Raw genomic sequence first — 5,689 nt, forward strand, 5'->3', positions numbered from 1 at the left:
TGTGCTTTCTACAATTGGCATGGATAATTGAGCCAAAGAGCATCCAGTCATTTCTCATGTGCAAGTTAATTTTAATCAATGTGCCAGATCTGAGATTGGAGGAGTGAGTTTGGTAAGGTGGTGCATGTCATTAATGCGTCCAAACATTTTCCAACCTCTGTGGGATTGAGATGCTAAATATCAAGGTTGGCATCTTGTTCACCTCGCTCTTTGATTTTGTGCCTCAGCTACAAGGTTGTATCAGTGACAAAGTTAGTTATGAAGATGCAGCTCCAGGACGTGATAGTGGCTTGTTGTTTGTGAGTGGGAGCTTTATATTTTTCTCTGTTCTTCATTAATCTGTTCCATCTATCAGTCCACAGAGAGAAGGAAACAAGGAACCAATAATGCAGCCTGGGCTGAATGCTGCCTTCTTGAGGGTACTTATGGGGTGGAATTTTCCGTGTCCTCTGGTGTTGGTGGGGGGGGTGGGTTGGTTGGTGGGGGGGTGGGGGGGTGGGGGGGGGGGTGGTGGGTTGGTTGGTGGCATGAGTGGACAATATGGAGTGATCGGTTTCACAATGGTGGGAAGGCAGGTCCCGATTGTCCGCTCAGCCTACCAACGGCGGGCCGTGTTTTCTGCCATTGGTCATTGGGAATGTCATTGTAATACATCAGCATGTCATTATCAGGCCATCCTGCCAGGCAGTTGCACCCCCACTGGGTTGTCTGTCCATGTCGATAGAGGGCACTTGGCAACCTGCACTTTGGGTGAACTGGAGGTTGGTACACAGTAATGTTCTGCAGAGCTCACCAGGGTCACCTGTTGCTTTGCAGGCTTCAGGGGCGCCGGGGTGGGGGAGGGTCAGGGTTAAGTGCCACCTTGCCTGACTGGTGATGGGAGGGCGATCAGGGGGCAAGTGCAGCCCTGCCTCTGAGGTAACTTTTGATGGTGTGGGAGAACAGGGGGCGAATGCAGCCTTGCCGCTGAGGCATTCAAGGTGGTGGGGGTGGTTGGGGAGGGTGGGGGGGTGGGGCGGTGTGTGTGTGTGTGTGTGTGTGTGGGGGGGGGTGGTGGGGGGGGCGGGGTGGGTGTTAGGGTGGGCAAGGGAAGTGGCCATGCATTTGAGAAACCATAGAAAGTGACCATTCCTCTGCAACTGAGACAGATCAGGCACAGCCATTGATATGATTGGAGTTGGGCTTCTAGCTTATTTCCCACAAAAGCAATGCAGAGGCAACAAAGTGCCACCAAGTTCTGCAGAGCTCCCCTCACCATGCAGCACACTAATCTCTGGCCATCCAAGTGGTGGCCAGCACTCTCTGGGAAGCGTTAAGCAGGATAGGTTCTTAGTGCACCCATGCTAACCACGTGTCTCTCTCTTTCACCCTGCAGGGGGAGTACATCAGGATCATGGAACCTGGTGAACTAGCTTTATGCTTGATGGCCTACAGAGCATGAGGAAGACAGATAAGGGAGTGATTGAGGCTCCTGGCTGTGCAGAGGCAAGAGCAGCAAACTCACGAAGAAGGGGCGGCTGGGGTTCCCGCACATGCTGCCCAAAAACCATAGCGAGCCGTTGCTGGTCGGCGCCTAATGACACCCAGGGTCTATAGATGGTGCCTTTCATTCCTGCAGATGACTGAGAACCAGTGTCACCAAAGACCACGCATGTCTAGGGAACCGGTCGCTCACGTCTGCCACTTATTGCAGGATTTGGTGCCATGGGGATTTGGAGGGCATCCACTGCCAGTGGCTGCGAAAGTGACAGCTGTGCTCAACTTCTATGCCAGTGGCTCCTTTCAGGTCTCCAAAGGTGATCTCTGTGGGATCCCTTAAGCTTCCATCCACAAATATGTCCATGAGGTCATGGATACCATCTTCACGAGAGCACTCGACTTTGTGCAATTTGCCTGGGACCAGGACAGCCGTGATGCAAGAGCAATTGGATTCGCCCAGGTCCCAGGTTTCTCGTACGTGCAGGATGCGATTGACTGCACTCGTGTGGCGCTCAGATCTCCATCGCAACACATGGTGGGCTACACCAACCGCAAGTCCTTCCATTCACTGAATGTGCAACTGGTGTGTGACCATCAGAAATGTATCCTGCAGGTGTGCGCACAGTTTCCAGGGAGTGTGCACAACACCTACGTCCTCGGTCACATATCCCTGGAGCCTTCCAGGGTCCACAGAGGCTGCAGGGGTGGTTCGTTGGGGACAAGGGCTACCCACAGAGGCCATGGCTGATGACAGCTGTGCAGCGGCCTCAGACTACAGCAGAGCAATGGTGTAATGAGGCTGAAGCTGCAGCCTGCAACTTGATGGAGCAGGCCATCCGGATGCTGAAGATGTGGTTCTGGCACTTGGACCGGTCTGGTGGAGCCCTGCAATATGGTCCGCAGAGGGTGTCGCACATAGTTGTCGTCTGCTGCGCCCTTTACAACCTGGCGCTCTAATGGGGAGACGAGCTGTCTGAGGAGAAGATGGAGGAGCTGCACATCCCCTCCGATGAGGAGGACGCCAATGGGGATGAGGCTGAGGAGGTCCTCGGAGGCAACGATGACAGGGATGAGGCTCTCACACTGGCCAGATGAGGCAGGTGTGTTTGGGAGACCTTCATAGCTGCTAGATTTGTAGAGGATGATGACGGCATACAGTGAGGTGACCCCCATAGTTCCTCACATCGTATTTATTAATGTTTGACTCCAGTCTGGTTTATGGCAGTGAGAATACCCTCTGTGAAAATGCTTCTGTTATGGAGGTGCGATGGAGGCCCTAATAGTCACTCGATCACAGAAGCATGCAGTGAGGGCATTCCATAAATCTTCATGCAGCCTCTGAGAATGTCTGACTCCTATCTGGCCGAGGGTAGCACACTTGTGCTTTGTGATCAGTGTCATTTCATAGAGATGCAGCCATGAAAGTTTAGAAGCGTCTAATGCTTTGTCTGCCTTCAGCATCTGAGCACTTTAGGAGCTGGAGCACAGCATCAGTGGTTACAGATATTGGAGAGATGGGGGCCAGCTCCCCATAAAGATACTGAGAGCTCACCGAGAGAATGAGAGAACTCTGTGGTGCCTGCCCACTACATTCTGGCAGCAATGACAAGCGCTACCGAGTTGCAGGTATCAGTAATGTTGCCAGGGTGTGTGAGGCTGGACCATCACTTTGGTCTGAAGGCCGCACAGAGCACAGGGAAGAGGCCCTGCCTTTATCTTGTGCAGAAAGGTTTCACATTTGAGTGACAAGAACACTGCTCATCAGAACAAGGAGCCATAGGCTGGGAGACATTCTTGGGAGTTTATTGACATTGGTGAACAGTATGTACAAGTGATAAACACCCGTGTCCAGGCTGCGTAACTAATTCTTCCTAAATGTCCTAACCCTGTCACTATGTCTTGGTGCTCCCCTGATATCCACAGTAGAGGTGGAGGCAGCCTGCTGACTGTGATGCCTTGTCTTTGGCGGGCATCCTCTGGAGGGCCCCAGCCTGCTTTCAGGGTCCTGCTGTGTGGCAGTGGCACCCTCCTTGGCCTGTGGAGTTAGAGTTGCTGAGGTCACAGGAAGAGGTGAGCCGGATGGGCCAGACACTCTCAGAGTCACCTGGATGGATGGGCTCAGAGTGTGCACCTGTGGATCCTCCTCCCTATGGGTGCCCAGGGACCCTAGGTTGACTCCTTGAGGAGCAGGGATAGCTGGAGTGAGACTGAGCTTTCCAGCACCTCTCTCGCATACACACTGTTGGAGGCAAACTATGGTATTAGCAATGGAGTTGAGCCCATGCTCAGTGCAGGACTGATGTCCTGGACCAAGGTCTCCATGGCGGCTGCCACATTACCAGTGTTGACCTTGGTGCATTAGCATACCTGCGCTATCACCTCAGACTGAAGGTGGACTGACCCCTCCATTGTGCCTTGCAATCTAAGGAGTGCAGCGGACATCCCTTCCTGATATTTCTGAGCTTGCCTTTGCAGCTCCAGCAACTGTGACATGACCGAGTCCAGAGGCTCATCATTTGACTCGGACTCAGCAACATTCTGGTCTCCAGCAGTCCTCCGAGTGCCAGGGACCTGGAAAGTCCCTGTCACCGCCTGCAGTGGATCAGACGGTGCTATGTGCTCACCAGATTGTGATCCCATTTCTGCTGTAAAGCTAGGTCCCACCAAGGTGTGTGTCTCTGCGCTGGTGGAGCGTGTGGGTGAGCGCTGTGATGGGACTTTAGGGAGGGTGCCTCCAGATTCCTCTTCAGAGGTTCTTTCAGGGCTTGATTGGAGGCTCTGGGTCATGGACTCTGGCAGCTATTTCCCTGATGTACCTGTGAAAGCAAGGGGAGATAATTAGTGCATGGCAGTGGTCTGTGAAACAGGACACATCACTCATAGCATGGTTGTCTGATAGATGTTACACTGCTGGAAACTCACTTGGTAGAGCAGCGCTGATCTCACCATCAGCACAGGAATGGTCCAGATCCTCGCCGGCCAGCTGGATGGCTCTGTTTTCAAAGTCCGTGAGGACCTTGATTTCAGGCATTCCACCACCGGTCTGCGACCTCTCTCTCTTGTGTGCCAGCTTGTCCTGCATGGATAGAGATGGAGAAAGTGTAAGCAGGGTGCCTACCAGGCCAGATAACAAGTATGCCTGGCCTGTGTGGGTGCTGAGTGGTCCCATGGACAGGATGAGAACAATGACAGTGAGTGTGAGAGAGTGAATGGTGATGTCCCTTGAACCAGCAGTGAGTGTGGACCCTTTGGAAGTGTGATGGGTTTGTGAGTGTCTGAGTTGAGTGATGAGATGAGTGACTTACCCTGGAGGAACGGAGGAGATCATACATCCTCTTGCAGCACTAGGTGGCTGTCGACTTTTGCAGGGCGTTGGCACTGTCCACCACCGCCACCATCTCCCAAGCCGCATTAGTGCGGTTGCTGCTCATCCTGCAGCCAGAGCAGGGATAGAGGACATCCCGGCAGGCCTCCACGGCATCCAAATGTTGCTCAAGAGATGTGCTGCTGAACCTGGGGTCTGTAGTCTTCTTCAGTTTCAGGGCCATGTTTTCTGTGCAGCAGTGATGAGCTGGAAGCACTGAGATGTGTGCTTGTGGCTGGAATTTAAACATGGCATCTGGCGTGATGCGGCAATGGGGTGATGGCAGGCGGGCGAATGGGAGTCCATCCGCCATTGAAATGGCGTGTTCCCTGGGAGTGCATAAATAAGGAGGCAGGTTCGGGATAACACAGCCTGAAAACCCGCCATCGCGGCCAGTGGATAAAATGTCGTTTTATCCGCCCGCTACCGCATTTTGTGCAAATTTGGGAAAATTCCACCCATTGAATGGAAGAGGCAAAAAGGGACCGGCGCCACTGAGCATAGCTTCAGGAGGAGGACCTGCCTCAGGTATAGGGTACAGGAAGCCCCAGCAAGAACCAGAGGATGAGAAGGATAGACCAATACCATGGAGGTGACTCCCTTAACCAAGGTTCTACCGAAGAAGACTCTCCATCTGCAGACAAGCGCATGACATTGCCGCCCACATCTGCGCTTATCCAAAGATATGGTGGATCACATCTGTCACATTCTGCAGGAGGATCTGATGCCTCGTGGAGTGGGAGGACATCCCCTGCCAGTGACCCTAAAGGTCACCGCTGCACTCAATTTCTTTGCCTGTGGTAAAAGCAAAAAACTGCGGATGCTGGAAATCGAAAACAAAAATAC

This window comes from Carcharodon carcharias, chromosome 12, assembly GCF_017639515.1.
Source record: "Carcharodon carcharias isolate sCarCar2 chromosome 12, sCarCar2.pri, whole genome shotgun sequence".
NCBI lineage: Eukaryota > Metazoa > Chordata > Chondrichthyes > Lamniformes > Lamnidae > Carcharodon > Carcharodon carcharias.